Source organism: Equus caballus, chromosome 18 (genome assembly GCF_041296265.1).
Source record: "Equus caballus isolate H_3958 breed thoroughbred chromosome 18, TB-T2T, whole genome shotgun sequence".
In the NCBI taxonomy this organism is placed as follows: Eukaryota; Metazoa; Chordata; class Mammalia; order Perissodactyla; family Equidae; genus Equus; species Equus caballus.
This window is the reverse complement of record NC_091701.1, coordinates 19866315-19886056: the sequence shown is the minus strand read 5'-3', so window position 1 is coordinate 19886056 and position 19742 is coordinate 19866315.

Below are 19742 nucleotides of genomic sequence, written 5' to 3'. Positions count from 1 at the left end.
AACCTACCAGCTGGGAGAAGATATTTGAAAATCGTATATCTGACAAGGGATTAATCTCCAAAATATATGAAGAACTTATACAACTCAACAACAAAAAGCAAGCCACTGAATCAAAAAATGGGTAGAGGATATGAACAGACATTTTTCAAAAGAAGATATATATATGGGTAACAGGCACATGAAAAGATGTTCAGCATCACTAATCATCAGGAAAATGCAAACCAAAACTCATTTAGATATCCATTAGATATCCTTACACCCATTAGAATGGCTATAATCACCAAGACAAAAAATAACAGATATTGGAGATGTTGTGGAGAAAAGAGAACCTTCAAACACTGTTGATGGGAATGCAAACTGGTGCAGCCACTATGGAAAACAGTATAGAGATTTCTCAGAGAATTAAAAATAGAAATATCATACAACTCACCTATCCCACTACTAGGTATTATCCAAGGAATTTGAAATTAACAATTCAAATAGACTTATGCACCCCTATGTTCACTGCAGCATTATTCACAATAGCCAAGACGTGGAAGCAACCCAAGTGCCCATCGACTGATGAAGTGATAAAGAAGATGTGGGGTGTGTGTGTGTGTGTGTGTGTGTGTGTTTGTACACACACAATGGAATACTACTCAGCCATAAAAAAGATAAAATTGTCCCATTCATAACAACATGGGTGGACCTTGAGGGTATTACATTAAGTGAAATAAGTTAGATAGAAAAATACAAACACCACATGATTTCACTCATATGTGAAAGATAAACACATGGACAAAGAGAACAGATTAGTGGTTACCAGAGGGGAAGAGGGATGGAGCAGTGGGCATAAGGGTTAAAGAAGCACTTATATATGGTGACTGGCAAATAATAATGTACAATTGAAATTTCTTAATGTTATAAACTATTATGAACTCAATATAATTAAAAAATACAAATAAAAAGATAATTGTGACATCAAAAATACAAAAGAGGAAGTGTGGATGGAACCTTAGGTGAAGATAAATTGGTATCAGCAGAAAAACGACTATTTTATCTATAAAATATTTTATGTAAACCTCATGGTAATCACAAAACAAAAATCTGGAGCAGCAACACAAAATATAGAAAAGGGGGAGACTGAGTAATTCTCCATGGAAAACCACCACCTTACAAAAGTAGACAGAAACAGAAGGAAAAAGAAACAATGGTGAGACAAAATAACCAGAAGGCAAAAGATAAAAGCGCAGTAATAGATCCTTACATATCACTTAACCTAAATGTAAATAGGTTGAACTCACCAATTACAAGACACAGTGGCTGGATGGATTGAAAAACAAAACCCAAACATATGCTGCCTACAGGAGACTCATTTCAGCTCTAAAGAGACACACAAGCTCAAAGTGAAAAGATCACACGTTATATTCCAAGCAAATAAAACCAAAAATGGTGGGCATAGCTATGCTTATATCAGACAAAATAGACTTCAAGACAAAAGGGTAACAAGAGACAAAGAAGGTAATTATATAATGATAAAGGTTCAGTACATCAAGAAGATATAACAATTGTAAATATGTATGCTCCCAACACCTGAGCACTAAAATATACTAAGTAAATAGTAACAGATCTGAAGGGAGAAATAGGCAAAAATACAATAATTGTTGAGGAATTCACTACCCCACTATCAGCAATGGATAGACTGTCCAGACTGAAGATCAACAAGGAAATAGTGGAATTGAACCACACTTTAGAAGAAATGGACTTAATAGACATATACAGAACATTCCATCCAACAGCAGGAGAATACCCCTTCTTCTCAAGTGCACAGAGAACATTTTCCAGGATAGATCACATGATAGGCCACTCAACAAATCTTAACAATTTTAAGAAGATTGAAATCAGAGCTGGTCCCATGGCCGAGTGGTTAAGTTTGCACTCTCTGCTTTGGCAGCCCAGGGTTTCACTGGTTCAGATCCTGGCACTGACATGGCACTGCTCATCAGGCCACGCTGATGCAGCGTCCCTCATAGTACAACCAGAGGCACTCACAACTAGAGTATACAACTATGTACTGGGGGGCTTTGGAGAGAAGAAGAAGGGGGAAAAAAAGAAGATTGAAATCATACCAACTATCTTCTCTGACCACAATGGTATGAAACTAGAAGATCTACAAATATGCGGAAATAAACAGAACACTTAACCATCAGGTCAAAGAGGAAATCAAAACGGAAGTAAAAAATTATCAAAAGAAATGAAAATGGAAATACAACATATCAAATATTGGGGGATGCAGCAAAAGTGTTCTGAGAGGAAAGTTTATAGCAATAAATACATATATGAAGAAATTAGAAAGATCTCAAATAAACAACCTAACTTTATACCTTAAGGAACTAGAAAAAGAAGAACAAATTAAGCCCAAAATTGGCATGACATAATAAAAACAGGACAGACATAAATGAAATAGAGACCAAAAAAGCAATAGAAAGGATCAATGAAACTAAGAGCTGGCTTTTTGAAAATGTAAACAAGATTGAAAAAGCTTTATCTAGACTAACTTAAGAAAAAAGAAAGAAGACTGAAATAAATAAAATTAGAAATGAAAGAGGAGACATTACAACTGATACTACAGAAATACATAGAATCGTAAGAGACTACTATGAACAATTATATGCCAACAAATCACTAACCTAGAAGAAATGGATATATTTCTAGAAACACACAGCCTACCAAGACTGAATCAGAAAAACATAGAAAATCTGAACAGACCAATAATGAGTAAAGAGATTGAATCCGTAATCAAAAAAACTCCTGACACAGAATACTTCAGGATCAGACAGCTTCACTGGAGAATTCTACCAAACTTTTAAAGAATAATTAACACCAGTCCTCTTCAAACTCTTCCAGAATATCTTGGAGGGTGGAACACTTCCAAACTTTATCTACAAAACCAGCATTACTTTGATACCTAAACCAGATAAGGATATCACAGGAAAAGAAAATTGTGGGCCTCTATCCTTGATGAATATAGATGCAAAAAATCTCAACAAAATATTATCAAACCAAGTTCAAGAATACATTAAAAGGATTGTACACCATGACCAAGTGGGATTTATCCCTCAGATGCAAGGATGGCTCAACATATGTAAATCGATAAATATAATACATCACATCAATAAATTGAAAGATAAAAATCACACGATCATCTCAGTAGATGCCGAAAAAGCATTTGACAAAATACAACATCCTTTCATGATAAAAACAAGGGCCAGCCCTATGGCTGAGTGGTTGGGTTTGTGTGCTCTGCTTTGGCAGCCCAGGGTTTCACTGGTTTGGATCCTGGGTGCAGACCTAGCACCGCTCATCAAGCTATGCTGAGGCAGCATCCCACATAGTACAGCCACAAAGACCTACAACTAGAATATACAACTATGTACTGCGGGGCTTTGGGAAGAAGAAGAAAAAAATAAAATAAAAGTAAGATTGGCAACAGATGTTAGCTCAGATGCCAATCCTTAAAATAAAAGAACAACTCAACAGATTAGGTGTAGAAGGAACATACCTCAACATAATAAAGCCCATATACAACAAACCCAGAGCTAACATTATATTCAATGGAGAAAAATTGAAAGCATTTCCTCTAAGATCAAGAACAAGACAAGGATGCCTAATGTCATCACTCCTATTCAATAGAGTACTGGATGTCCTAGCTAGAGCAGTTAGGCAATGCAAAGAAATAAAAGACATCAAAATCGGAAAGGAAGAAATAAAATTGGTACTATTTGCCGATGATATGATCTTGTATATAAAAAATCCCAAGAGTCAGTCAAAAAGCTGTTGGAGTTAACAATTTCAGTAAAGTCTCAGGCTACAAAATCAACGTACATAAATCAGTTACATTCCTTCACACTAAACGTGAAGCATCTGAAAAAGAAATAAACAAAACTATCACATTCACAATAACCTCAAAAACAATAAAATACTTAAGAATAAATTTGACCAAAGAAGTGAAAGATCTCTACAGTGAAACTACAAGAATTTGCTGAAAGAAACTGAAGAATTCACAAACGAATGGAAAGACATCCCATATACATGGATTGAAAGAGTCAATATTGTTAAAATGGCCATACTACCCAAAGCCATCTACAGATTTAACACAATCGCTGTCAAAATACAAAAGGCATTCTTTCAAACATAGAAGAAACAATCCTAAAATTTGTTTGAAACCAAAAAGATCCCAAATAGCCAAAGCAATCCTGAGAAAAAAGAACAAAGCCAGAGGTATCACACTCCAGATTTCAAACTGTACTACAAAGACATAGTAATAAAAACATTATGGTACTGGCACAAAAATAGACACATTGACCAGTGGAACATTATAATAGAGAGCCAAGAATTAAATCCCAGTATATATGGTCAACTAATATTCAACAAGGGAGCCAAGAATACTCAATGGGGAAAGGATAGTCTGTTCAGCAAACAGTGCTAGGAAAACTGAAGAAACACATGAAGAACAATGAAATTGGACCCCTATCTCACACCACTCACAAAAATTAACTCAAAATGGATGCAAGACTTAAACATAAGACCTGATATCATAAAACTCCTAGCAGAAAACATAGGGAAGAAACTTATCAATATTGGTCTTGGCAATGATTTTTAGGACATGACACCAAAAACACAAACAACAGAAGAAAAAAAATCAACAAATGGAACTACATCAAACTCAAAAGCTTCTGCACAGGAAAGGAAATAATAAACAAAATGAAAACACAACCTACAGAATAGGAGAAAATTTCTGCAAACCATATATCAGACAAAGAGTTAATATCCAAAATATAGAAAGAACTCAGTCAGCTTAACAACAACAACAAAGATGATCCAAATAAAAAACTGGGCTGAAGAACTAAATAGATATTTTTCCAAAGAGGACATCAAAATGGTCAACAGACACATAAAAAGATGCTTAACATCACTAATCATTAGGAAAATGCAACTCAAAACCACAATGAGATATCACCTGACACCTGATGATAGAATGGTTATCATCAAGAAAACAAGAGAAAACAGAAGCTGGTGAGGATGTAGCGAAAATGGAACCCTTATACATTGTTGGTGGGAGTGTAAATTGGTCCAACTACTATGGAAAAGAATATGGAGGTTCCTCAAAAAATAGAACTACCATATGATCCAGCAATTCCACTTCTGGGTATACCCAAAGGAAATGAAAGCAGGGTTTTGACAATATATATGCACTCCCATGTTTATCATAGCATTATTCACAATAGCCAAGATATGGAAACAACCCAAATGCCCATCAATGGATAAATGGATAAAAATGATATGGTTCATATACACAATGGAATATTATTCAGCCGTGAGAAAGGAAGATATCCTCCCATTTGCGACAACATGGATGGATCTTGAGCATATTATGCTAAGAAAAATAACCAGACAAAGACAAGTACTGTATGATATCACTTATCTGTGGAATCTAAAAAAGTTAAACCTGTAAAAGACGCAGAGTAAAATGGTAGTTACCAGGGGATGGGGAGGGATAAGAGTGATGGTGTTAAAGGGTACAGACTTGTAACGAGTAGTAAATAAGCCATAGAGATCTAATGCACAGTATAATGAATATAGACAATAATATTGTACTATAATTATGTAACATTATAAATATCGCTACATCAGCAAGCATATCACAATATGTAAACGTATCAAAGTAACTCACTGTAGACCTTAAACTTATACAATGTTACATTTCAAATTTATTCAATAAAAAGATTAAAATAATTACTGCTAGCGAAGGACTTACGTCTGACATTTTGCTATTTGTTTTCTATATGTCATACCTTTTTGTCCCTCATTTCTTGCATTACTGTCTTCTTTTGTGTTTAGTTGATTTTTTGTAGTGAGACATTTTACTTTCCTTCTCCTTGTCTTTTGGGTATATTTTATAGCAGTTTTCTCTGTGGTTACCACAGGGGTTACATTTAACAGTCTATGGTTATAACACTCTAATTTGAATTTATACCAGTTTAACTTCAGTAACATACATAAACATACATCAACTACTCCTGTACAGCTCCACCCCTCATCCCTTTCAGTTATTCATGTCACAAAATTACATCTTTATGCATTCTGTATCCAAGAACGTAGACTAATAATTGTTCTATGTGTTAGTTTCTTATGTCAGGTAGGAAAAAAATGTGGTGTTACAAATCAAAGTTACAATTTACTAGCTTTTATAAGTTTCCATGTATTTATCTTTATCAGAAATATTTATTTCTTCATATGGCTTTGGGTTACTCTCTAGTGTCCTTACATTTCAACCTGAAGGACTCCCTTGCTTTATCATTTCTTGTAGGTCAGGTCTCAGCTTTTGTTTGAGGGTGTCTTAATTTCTCTTTCATTTTTGAAGGATAGTTTTGGCAGGCATGGGATTCTTGGTTGACAGGAGTTTTTTTCTTGCAGCACTTTGAATATATCAACCCACTGCCTCCTGGCCTCCTGGGTTTCTAATGAGAAATCTGTTCGTAATCTTGTTGAGGATCCCTTGTATGTGATGAGTCACTTCTCTTTTGATGTGTTCGAGATTCTCTCTTCATCTTTGGCTTTCGACAGTTTGATTAGAATGTGTCTCAATGTGAGTATCTTTGAGTTATTCTACTTGGAATTCATTGAGCTTCTTGGGTGTTAATACTTATGTCTTTCTTCAAAATTGGGGAATTTTCAGCCATTTCCTTCAGATAGTCTTGCCCCTTTCTCTCTCTGTTCTCCTTATGAGACTCCCACAATGCGTGTGTTGGTTTTCTTAGTGTATCCCACAGGTCCTGTGGGCTCTATTCACTTTTGTTCAACCTTTTTTCTTTCTCTTCCTCAACTTAATAATTTCTACGGTCTTTTTCTTCAAGTTTGCTGATTCTTTCTTTTCCCTGCTCAAATCTTCTTTTGAATCCCTGTAGTGAATTTTTCATTTCAATTATTGTACTTTTCAGTTGCCTAATTTCCTAGTTCCTTTTTACATTTTCTATCTCTTTATTGATGTTCTCAAATTATTTATACATCATTTTCTTGACTTTGTCCTCATCTTCCTGTTGCTCTTTGAGCATCTTTAAAACAATCGTTCTTGAGTCTTTGTCTAGTAAGTCCACCATCTGGTCTTTCTCAGGGATGGTTTCTGTTGACTTAATATATTTTTTAAATTGGTCATACATTCCTTTTTCTTTTTATGCCTTGTGACTTTTTTGTTGAAAATTGCACATTTGAATCTTATACTGTGTTAACTCTGAAAATTAGATTCTCCCCCTGCCCCCAGTGTTTGCTGATTCTGTTGTTGTTGTTGTATGGTGTCTCTACGCTAGGGATCAGCCTGAGGTGTAACCTTAAGGTCTTCTCAGGTCTTTCTGAGCCTGCACCTTTCCCTGGGCATGCATGAAACTTTCTAAATTCCCTGTATATGCGATTGCTTTTGAATTTGCAAGTCTTTAAATGTCCAGCTCCTAAAAGGGGAGAAAGGTAAAAATGAATGGGGAAAAAAATATGTAAGTTCTGGGTCTTTAGATCCCCTAGAAGCCTCTTCAGATGGGGAGGCCGGAACAATGGCTGCCCACCTTTGTGTCTACACCTCTGCAATCAGAAGTGTCAATCAGAACATAGATCCCTGGTATTTGAAGTGTGAGATTCTTATCAGTAGTCCTGGCTCCTACAAGCTGTGCACAAGCTGCTCCAGATACATGTGCTTGGCTGCATGCAGTGGGGGTGGGATGGGTAGCTACTAATGTGTTAAGAGGTGAAATTAACCAAAACTAACCACAATTTACTGTCCAAGACTTCCCCTGCATGTTGCAAGTCTCTGAATAGACTAAGAGTTCTAAGATAGTCACAGATTCTGCCAGTACAGTTGTCTAGGTAGGGAGATGGATTCCTGGCACTTCCTATTCCACCATCTTAGCTGACATCACTCCACCTATGTAATTTAAAACTTTCTAGTAGCCACTTAAAAAAGCAAAAAGAAATAGGTAGGGGCCAGCCTGATGGTGCAGCAGTTAAGTGCGCATGTCCTGCTTCAGTGGCCCAGGGTTCAGTTTGGCTCCCCGGTGTGGACATGGCACTGCTTGGCATGCCATGCTGTGGTAGGTGTCCCACATATAAAGTAGAAGAAGATGGGCATGGATGTTAGCTCAGGGCCAGTCTTCCTCAGCAAAAAGAGGAGGATTGGCAGCAGTTAGCTCAGGGCTAATCTTCCTCAAAAAAAAAAGAGAAAGAAATAGGTAAAAACTTTAACAATATATTTAACCCAGTGTATCAAAAATATGGTTATTTAACATGTAATCAATATAAAAATTTTTATTCTGTCTTCAAAAGTGTGTATTTTATACTTAGAGAATTTATCAACTCAGATGGTAAATTTTCAACTGTTAAAGTGAAATGTAGTGCTACCAAAACAATAACGTGTTTAATAGAAAAATATTTTACACTGCTTGAGTTTTAAAATTTAAATTTAAATTAATTAAAATTTAACAAAATTTAAAATCCAGTTCCTCGGCGGCCACATGTCAAGTGCTCAGAAGCCATCGATGGCTTAAACAGCACAGCTCTAGACTCCCACCCTCAAAAGGGAGATTTGTGAGGTGTGGTTTGGTTTGGCTTTACCTTCTGTCCTTCCTATTTCAGAATGCCCATTGGATTAGGTCAGACCCTCCCCTTGTGAGGCAAGCATGCAGTCTAGAAGGCTGGGAAGTCGCTGCTGAAATAGGAGCCTCCACGGGAACCCTGTAGCCCTCCTAGAGACAAGCGGGCAGCTTGTGAATGAGGTTATACGTTCCAGGCATAAGGTTCCAGAGGGGGTGGGAGAATGCACAGGTCATGTGGTGCTTGTCCTCCAATCTAGAGGCAGCAACACTTTCACACTCAGTCCAGCAAGAAGCCCGCCACTTCTGAACAGAGTAACGGTGCTGCCAGCAGCTTTAACTTCACTTTACAACCCTGAAGAAGTTCCGCTCTGTTTGTGGGGCTCATGCTGCGAACGTCCATGTGGCGGAATGCCAGCTGCTTCAAGGAAAGTTGTTTTTAATATTGCTGAATGAGCAAGGCAAAGAAAACTTCTCTGCTTTTTAGGGTTTTTAAAAAAGATATCGCAAGATGGTAAACCTCAGCAAATGCAGGTTAAAACCATAATAAAAGATACCATTTCACACATTTCAAATTGGTAAAAAAAATTGATCTTTATCAATACCAAGAGCTGGCAAGGATATGGAGTGATAGGAACTCTCATGCAGAACTAGTGGGAGTGTAAATTAGTTCAACCCTTTGAAAAAATATTTGACATTATCCAATAAGGGTGAAGGTGCAGATTCCTCACTAAATAGATACACTGGAGAAACTGCGTGTGGACGAGGAGTACCCCTGGAATAGAGCACCGTGTGTAATAGCAAAACGTCTGGACAGCCCAAACATTCTTAACAGAAGAATGGATACACTGGATCTAGTCCACAGTAGAATACTACATAACTGTGACAGTAAAAACTTAGATTACGTCCATCAACATAAGTGATATCACAAATAGAAAGTACAATCCAAGAAAGTCAGGAAGACCACATATACTCTGACTTTGTTTATATGAAGGTCAGAGACACACACAACCTAATAATGTATTGTCTAGGAACATATTCCTTTGAGGTAAATGTATAAAGCTTAGAAAAGCAATGGCGAACAGAAAATTCAGAGAGGGATTACATTTTGGGGGTGCATGAGGGGACCCATGACCAAGGAGGAGCCACAGGGGCCTTTACAAGTTCAGAGATGTCCTCTTTCTAAAGCCAAGTTGCAGGTCACAGGTGATCATTGGCATTCGTTCTACCTTCTGACATCCACATATTTGGAAATCTTAAATATTTCATCATAAAAATGGTATTTAGCTTAGGTAAAAGAAATAATTGTAAGTGTACCTTTGTGTCGACTCTCCCACTTGTTCACTGACTAGTCCTAGCTATTGCCAGGGTGTGACAGATCAAAGAAGATGTAATGATCCCTGCCCTTCGAGACTGTGCACTGTGTGATCTGGCGGATTCACAGAGATTGCACATCTGTTGCATGTGTCCTTAGAATCACAGCTGGCCTCCTCTTTGCTCATGAAGTAATTCGTTAGATCAGCTAGCACAAAGGCTTTGAAAGACTGGGCACGTGTATTGGGGGGTGGCTTACAAGCGGGAGGGTGTATAAGGAGTGGGCCTGACCAGTTGGTAAATTGGATGCCTAGTCTGGAGAGGAGGGTGGGATTCTCAAATAGCAGGATTTCAAGCATATGCTTCACCTATCATACAATTTTGTTGAAAATCAGCCCTGAATCTTAGGAATTCTATGGCAAAAAAAAAAAAAAAAAAAAAAAAAAGGCAGACATCACCTCCTCATTTTGCCAGTGGAAGAACTGAGACATATTCCTGTTTACCCTGTTCAGAAATACGTGGTGGCATAAAAGTACCCACAGGAGCGTCAGTGAGTTTACACCTCACTGTGGTCTCTTCGTGTGTTCTGGTGTTTAAAGAGCAGAGCATGCTAAGCCTCGGGACATGCACGTCTCCCTGGGCAGCTCTGGCTCGCTGGGGGCCTCATTTTGGAGCTGAGCCCATTATTTTGTTGGTAACTTTTTCATCCTACTCTCTGCCCCTCCCAAACTGTCACTGATTCTGAGCAGCTGTGGTTCAGGCCCTTGACCCTAACAGGTACATCTCGACAGGTATATTGCTGAAAAGGCTCATGAGCACACGGATGTTAAAAACCAGTTAATTGGGTTAACTGAAGAACAAAATACCAATTCCAGCACTCAGCAAATGCAATTATAAGATTCCTACTAAGGCGTCTGCTATAGGGACTGTTCCGTCGATCTGAACTAGCAGTAACCAGATGAATCATCACAGTTAATTGACAAGATTTCTGTCCTTCCTTGTTATTTTTATGAATGCTTTAATTAGAAAGGAGCCTACTGTTTCTAGTAAACTTAGTGCTAGATGATGAATATCAACTTAACAACTCAGGATGTTTTCCCGGAGAGTCTTCCAATTGTTCCTCTGAAAAATGAGGGAGCGTTGGATTCCCAGCCTCTCTCCCTTTCCAGGACGAGCCACAAGAACTGTAAGCAGAGGTGTGAATATCTCTCAGCTGATTACCTGGTGTCCTGCCAAAAGGACATTTGTTTGGTGTGCTTTCTTGGATACTCTGCTAAGGGGGAATGGTCTTTCTCCGTGGGAACCCAGGGACATTTGCCATTCTTTTAGAGGAGGGTAACAAAGGACTTATCTTCCTACTGCACTGGTCCGAGAGTCCTAAGCTGTCTGCACCCTTTTGACTGAGCCGGGTGATGGTTCCCAGTTGGAATTTGTTTTCCAGCCAACCACTTAAAGTGGTCTGGCCCGGGCAGGATGAATCGTGAGGCACGACGGAAGCTTCACCATCAAGGCCGGCAACGTCAGCGTCTGTTCCCATCCTCTCTCCCAATCAGTGAAAGTCCTCAAAGCTAGATTTTAGGATGATCTGAACAAGCAAGTCCTCCTTCCTTGCCGAGAACATCCCCATCTGGTAGGAGCTGGGAGCTGTGGCGGCAAAGGGCACAGGGCTGCGGCATGCCGTCCCTTTCCCGCTTCTGGGTGGCCTGCTTCTCACTTACGGAATGTCTCACAAACTTTTCTACCCGAGTCCCTAATGGCAGAGCCAAGTGGACAGTTTACTCCCAGGAAGTCAGGGAGTAACCTGGAGGGGGCCCCAACCAGTGCACACTTGCTTTAAGGTGTTAAAAAAGTCATGCAGATTTGCACCAGCTCCTTGTTACATCCGTGTTCATTCCCCTGTGAAAGTCTTCTCTGACTGTCAGAAAATACCGCCCGGCCCCCTGGCTCAGGGCAAGCTCCTGCGTGGGTCATCAGCTTCAGTGTGCGGGGCAGAAGGCAGAAGGCCGACAGGATATGCAGGTTCTATATCCAGGCTGCTGCCCTTCCCTGCCGGGAGTCATCCAGTGTTTTGAGAACTCAAATTCCAATAAGTATGTGGTTACAAATAGCAAATTTTCTCTCTGCTTAATGATCTGTTCCAAAATAATTACTGAGAGACTTGAAATTCACTAATGGGGTGGCAGTGTTACATTTTCACGTTCCTTCGGGAAGACATTCCCATCAGTGGATCTTATTGCGAAGAGGTTAAATCTCCTCCGTCATGTGGCTGAAGGACCTACTGACCCTCTTTCAGTATTTTAGGGAAATATTTGTTCAAAGGTTTTTTTTTTATAAAGATAGATGACCTTTCTAAATGTCTCAAGTAAATGAGACATGTCCATGTAAATGAACTAAAGAGTCTCAGAAAATTGCTGTTCACAGCAATAAATATCTTTACTGTACACTGTATGTAGAAAGGTATATATAAGACATCGCCATCTGGCTTTAGCCTTAGCTGACATCCTGCGAGGGAGAAGAGGAGACGGAAAGGGGAGGGTGAGGTCAGATGGCAAAATGGCAGACAACTCTGACTCATGAGTGCAGAGGCAGAAGGTGGGTCTTGGCCTTCCCTGATCCTCCCCACCTAATCCTTTCAAAGTCCCACGGATCATAAAATCCAGAATTGTCCACTGATATATAAGGCAGGGCAGAAAACCTCCAAAAGTTGACCTCAAACTGCCTCGTGGACCAGGCAAGTTTGGATCTCACAACCAAACCCCTAGAACTTCCAGCCGGCAAGCTGAGCGGGCTTGCTCCAGTCATCTCACATCCCTCTCTGTTATGCAGCCCTGCATCTTCTGTGATTGGAACTTTCAGTTCCCACTGAGTATACTACTACTTTTTAAAAATAGTATGAACAGCAATATACCCACCACCTAGCTTAAAAAATAGACTATCTGGGGCTGGCCCTGTGGCCGAGTGGTTAAGTTCATGTGCTCCATTTTGGCAGCCCAGGGTTCGCCGGTTGGGATCCTGGGTGGAGACCTACACACTGCTCATCAGGCCATGCTGAGGCGGGTCCTACGTGGAGGAACTAGCATGACCTTCAACTAGGACATACAACTATGTACTGGGGTTTTGGGGAGAAAAAAAAAGAGGAAGATTGGTAACAATTGTTAGCTCAGGGCCAACCTTCCAAAAAAAATAATATCTCCCCAGTATCTTTAAGCCTGTGTGCTGCTCCCCGATTACATCCTCCTCCCCTCCCTACAAACAGAACTAGCCTGAACTGTGGTAAACCAGCCCCCTGCTTTCTCTTACTGGAATACTCTATGTACACATTCCTAACAACTCACTGTTCAGAGGTGCCTGTTCTTAACCTTTAGATAAATGAAATCATACTGCTTCCATGCTTCTGGGATGTGCGTGTTCCACTCAATCTATGTCACTCATGCTAATACGTGTCACTAGATCATTCATTGTCACCACTGTGTGGCTGTACCATAATATGATTATCCTTTCCACTGTCAAAGGGCATCAAGGCTTCCAGTTTGTGGATTTTATAAACCACTGCTGTGAACATTCCTGCTCGTGCCTCCCGGTGTGCACATGTGCAAATGTTGTGGAGAGCAGTGGTTCTCAAGTTTGAATGTGCATCAGAATCATCTGGAAGATTTGCTCAAGCACAGATGGCTGGCCCCAGCCCCAGAGCTTCTGGCTCAGTAGGTCTGGGCGGCTGGAGAATGTGCATCTCTAACGAGTTCCCAGGAGATGCTGATGCTGCTGGTCTGAGGACCACACTTTGAGGACCACTGACGTAAAGTCCATGCCCAGGAACAGGTCGCCGTGTTGTAGGGTAGGTACATATTAGGATTTTATGAGGGAACACAAAATGATCTTCCAGAGTTGTACCAATTTACACTCTTGCCAGCAATGGCTAAGAGTTCCCATTGCTCAAAATCCTTATCAACACTTGAATATTGTCTAACTTTAAAATTTGTGGGGGCTGGCCCCATGGCCGAGTGGTTAAGTTCGCGCGCTCTGCTGCAGGCGGCTCAGTGTTTCGTTGGTTCGAATCCTGGGCACGGACATGGCACTGCTCATCAAACCACGCTGAGGCAGCGTCCCACATGCCACAACTAGAAGGACCCACAACCAAGAATATACAACTATGTACCGGGGGGCTTTGGGGAGAAAAAGGAAAAAATAAAATCTTTAAAATTTGTGCCCATCTGCTGTGTGTGAAGTGGTATCTCATTGTGATTTTGATTCGCATTTCTCAAATTACTAATGATGATAAACATCTTAAGTTTTTGTTCATTCTTATTTCTTCCTCTATGATAGACTTGTTCCTGTCTCTTTTTTTGCCTATTTTGCTAATAGGTTTTTAGTCTTTTCTTACCAATCCATGGGAGGGATTTTTAAATCTGCTCTAGACGCTAATCCATGTTGGTTGGGTGTGCACAAATATCCTTTCCAGTCTGTGGTTTGTCTCTTCACCTTCTTCTTGGTGTTTGTCTTTAATATTAATGTAGTCAGAATTATCAATCTTTTCCTTTATGGTTCATGCTCTTTTTGTCTTATTTAAGAAGACCACCCTACTCTGAAATTTTAAAGCTTCTTTCCCACATAGTATTTTAAATGTTTTATATATTTTCCTTTTACGTAAGAGTCTTTAATCTGCCAGGAATTGATTTTTGAGTAGGGAGGGGCATAGGGATCCAATTTCACTTCCTTTCCCTCTGGGGACACAGGATAACCTCCTGTCCGGGCACTATTTGTTTAATCTCCCATCATCTCCCCACTGATCTGCCTTACTGTCTCCATCAGAACTTCAGTTTCCTCAGATGTCTGGGTCTGTTTCTGCTCTCTATCTGTTCTGTTGAACTACTTTGAGTCAATATCATACTCTTTTAATTATTTTAGCATTAAAGTAAGTCTATCTCATAGAGCAAGACCTCTAACATATTGTTCTTTATCGAACAATATAGCCAATAGCTTGGCTGTCCACGGCCTCTTGCTCTTCCATGTATATTTCAGACTCAACTATTCCAGTTCCACCAAAAACAAACATGAACAAGAAAACCCATTTGGGGTTTTATTTGGAATTGTATAGGTCATTGTGGTGACAAATGATACCTTTGTGATACCAACTTTTTTTTATACAAGAACAATGGCATATCTCTCAATTTATGCCTTTCAATTTCTTTCAATAAAGTTTTATGATTTTCCTTTTAAAAACTTGCATATCTTTTACCAAATTTACTGCTAGGTAATTTTTTTGCTATTGTAAATTACATCTTTTTAAAAAATTAAAATTTGCATAGTATACTTTTAAAAGGACATTTAATATTTATACAGTATTTCAGTTGTTATGGGTATGGTTTTTCAGAGTACCTAGGATGCCATTTTCTTCATATACCCTTAAACTTTATTTGAATTGCATTTATTTTGTAATATACAATAAAAATATCAACACGTATCTACTATGTCTGATAGCGAGGGTTCAAATCTGAAAATACGTCTCCTAAATCAGCTCCATGACTGTCCTGACAACTTTTTTTCTGAGAATTGACCCAACATAGCTTTTGTCATTTCTCTCCATCAGAACACAGGGGGAGGAAAGGTTAGGTGGGCAGAGGGAAGATGGGGGCATTCATAATTTCTATTTAACACAGATTTATTAAAAACTAGGCCTAGAGAACAAAAGTGGCAAGCTATTGACAATAGGTGAATCTGGGTAAAGGATTTATAGGATTTCTTTGTACTAGTCTTGCAACTTTCTAAATTTGAAATAATTTCCAAATAAAAAGTTAAGTAGAAACCTTCAGGAATAGCTAAAATCATGAACACAACCATAGTAGAGTTCCTGCCACACCTTCTTCTAAACAATTCTTTCCTGTGCATGACCCTCCTAGGAGGGCAATGGGCACGTCACCTCCATGAGCATTTCTCAACCACAGTTGAAAGGCCAACCTGGGGAAGCTAATCTGTTGGCTGTCCAGTGGCCCACAGTTATGCCCAACAGCCTGGATGAAAAGATGAACTGGGCAGATGAGGTGCTTCCATCCAGCGTTGGAAAAGTGAAAGACTGAACTAGTAGCAACAGAAGCTGGTATCGAAAGCTGGTATGTAGAAGGGAAGAGAGGCTGCTGTGGACCCCGACAAGCTGAAAGTCCAGAGGAATCAACCTGTGAACAAGAGAAAGCTGGCTGGTTCTGGGACACAAAGACAGTCACTTGGAGCCGAGTTGCATTCACAGTCATACACTAGGGTGGGAAGCTGTGAATTCCTGGAGCTAAGCTTCTCTAGGGCTGACCAAAATCCAAAAACCTCCTCCAGGCTCTAGACTCCACGAAGTCAGGCCCCAGGATGGCTCCGTTTCATTTTATGGCCCTCCTGGCTGCCCATGGATCCTTACTTGTGGATCTTTATTCCTTATAATCGAAAGAACCCAACTAAATCCCTCTAACCAATAATTTTCCCCATAAAATTGAAAAATATGTGACCGTTAATGATTCTGTAAATACAAGCCTATAGTCATTTATACAGTTCTGCCACTAAATGCTATATTATATTCCTTGTATATAACTGCATCACGAAGCAACCAAAAATTTGAAAACCGCTCTTTAATTTAAAGCCACCCTGTCTCAGTCAGTTTGGGCTGCTGTAACAAAATACCGTAAACTGGGTGGCTTATCAACAATCGAAATCTATTTCTCACGGTTCTGGAAACTGGAAGTCTGAGATCACGGCGCCAGCGTGGTCCAGTTCTGGTGAAGGCCCTCTTCTGGGGTGCAGACTGCTGACTTCCCTTTGTATCCTTATGTGGCGGAAGGAGTGAGAGCTCTCTGGGGTCCCTTTTATAAGAACACTAATCTCATTCATGAGGACGCCATCCTCATGACCGAATCACCTCCCAAAGGCCCCACCTCCTAATGCCATCACACTGGGGTTAGGATTCCAACATACGATTTTTGGGAGGACGTAAACATTCAGTCATCCCTTTATTAAAACTCTTCTTTTCCCTTTCTAGCTTGCTTTCTTTAAAAGGCCAATTTTTCACATAGAACCTGTGTGAACATGCAGAGAGGCAGATGCTGGGTGGTCAGCTAGAGTCGCTCACCAGCCTTCTTGCCTCCAGGCATGATTCAAGCCCGTATGTCAGCCAAATGACAAGTGATCACGTGTCATGGCTACCACATGCTGCCTCCAAGACGTGCAAGTGAACTAAACCTCTGACCCTTCCGTGCATCTGGCCAGCCCCTTCTCTTTGCTGTTCTCGTAGCCTCGTTGTGCTTCCACCTTGCTCGGCTCCTCCCATCACACCCTGAGAGCATGGCTGATGGTCACAGATAAACTTAGCATTGCCCTCTCCACAGAGGTGGGAGGCGGCCTAAGAGGACACCTGCACCCATGGGCCCGTGCGCATTTCTTCATGGGCCGGGAGCGTCTGAGGCAGTGAACCCTCAGAGTGGATGTGTACAGGTCAGCCGGATGTCGTTCACTCTTCACAGCGCTGTGAGTATTAAACAAACTAATGCGCTGTGTTTCCACCTGGAAACGGCTACTACGTCTGACCGGTTCCGTAGATCTTTCTCCCACCGAGTGACCGAGGATATAGTCTTCCGGGTCTTTCAAGTTCTCTGATCCTTTTAAAGGTGTTTTTTCATTTCAGCGACAATCTAAACAACGACTGTCAGCTACCCTGGCTCATCTGAAGATGGGCGTGCCCACATTTGCAGTTGAGGTTACCATCACAGTGCTGCTAAGTGATCCAAAGACAAACGCCAGGGTCTGCGAGAAGCTGTTCCCTTAGGCGGTGCCATACATTATTCATGTTTGAGAAGCTCTGGATTAGCGCATTGAACTGTGGGAGAATTATCTGCTCTAAGATAGATATAATTTGGCTATTTGCAAAGGTTTCGGATGAAATCTTCAGTGAAGAGGGTCACCTATATCCTGACTCTCAGGACTTGTTGGGTTGGTTGTCCCCATTATGACTGGGTTGGTCCTTCCTGGACCCCTGCCAGCAGCACCCCTGTGCCTAGAGGTGTGTCGGCTTTTCCCAAAGGTTGGTTGTACATCATCTTCCAGAAGCAGTTTTCAACCAGGACATTCTTGGGGACTCTCATAAACGCCTGAAGGAAATATGTCTGGCTCTCCAGCCAAATGGCAAGGCCCGAGCCTCCTGGGTTCTTGGCACGGATCTATTTTTACAGACTTCCTATGGCTCAGCCTGGATATGCATCCGGTGCTAACTCCACACACACCCATTGCAGGGAAGTGGCTTTCTTATAACACCACATCCAACTAAGCCTCCCGTCGGCCAGCTGGAAGGAGCCTTTCAAAGCTATTCAAAGTGCTTTTGCTCTCCCGGTTTGACCCCCTACAGGGGGGTCAGTCAGTCACTTGAGAGTGCTTAAGAAGAGAGGCTCATTGCTTGTAGTCGTTTGTCCCCAGTCTTTTGAATATCCTGAAACAAGTGAATGAAGAACAGCAATTAAGAGTATTGTGGAGGCCGGCCCATGGCTGAGTGGTTAAGTTCACACACTCCACTTTGGCTGCCCAGGGGTTCGCCGGTTCGGAACCTGGGTGTAGACATGGCACCGCTCATCAGGCCATGCTGAGGTGGCATCCTGCACAGCAGAGCCAGAAGGACCTACAACTAGAATATACAACTGTGTACTAGGGGGCTTTGGGGAGAAGAAGAAAAAAAGCAGCAAAACAAACAAAAAGATTGGCAACAGATGTTAGCTCAGGGCCAATCTTATTTACGAAAGAAGAAAATAAAAGAGTATTGTGTGGACCCTGAACCAGCTGCTGAAAATGTAAAATGTAAAACCCTGTGCAGAGAGGAGCCGTTTGGCCAGGGTAGGACAGGGCAGGCAGGAAGGGTTCCAGCCCAGCTTCCAAGCATCAGGGCTTGACTTCACCCAAAGAGAAGGCTGGGCCCTCTCTCCACTATCCTCCATGACGTTATGCCTTCAGTCCCAGAATAGTTGAGAACGTTTGGGAAATTCACACTCTAAAAATATTTCCTTTTCTCACGTAGGCAAGACAACACAGGAGTGACAGTGGGTTACTAAGAATGCAGTCCCCTCATTATGTAACTCGGACAAAAATAAAGAGTGTTCTGGGCCAAAAATAGGGCTGAGAAAGAGAAATGTGAATAAATAGCACTGACAAGTCAGGATTTACTCAAACTGTCAAGTGGCTGAACTTAAGAAAAGTTTTGATGTGTGTCCCATCACTTCTTAGTCAGGTCTGACTGTCCCTGGAGGGAGCCATGTCACTTCTCTGACACACGTTTAACATAAGCAAACACGTGTGCAGAGAAGGCTACTTAAAGTGCGTAGCCACGGCGCCCATTCTCCCTCGTTGCTGCAAGCTGGTTTGACTGAGGACTCCTGGATGCCATAAGTAACTGACATTTCCTTTCGAAACATCAGCCCAGTGTGTGGCATGTCACAGAAAGCGTGTGCATCATACTAGCGTGCAGAGAGAACCATATTCTAGCTGTGGGGGCTGCCCTCTTGACAAGTGGCTGTGCTACAGCCAATTACATGCCACAAATCCCACATCAGGTGCTTCCCTCTTGTGACGGAGCAGCTTCTCGGGTCACAGTTGGGCATCCAGGACTTACCCTCGTCTTCACTGTCCACCTCCCGTGCTTCACAAAGTCCTGCCAATGTCACTTGCTGAATCTCTCACCCCATTACCACCACTGTCGGTCAAGGCCACTGCCATCTCCTGTGGGGATCACTCTAGTTCCTAACGGTCTGAGTCTGGTCTGGCTCCTCTGCTCCTCTACTGAAAACATGTCAGAGCTTC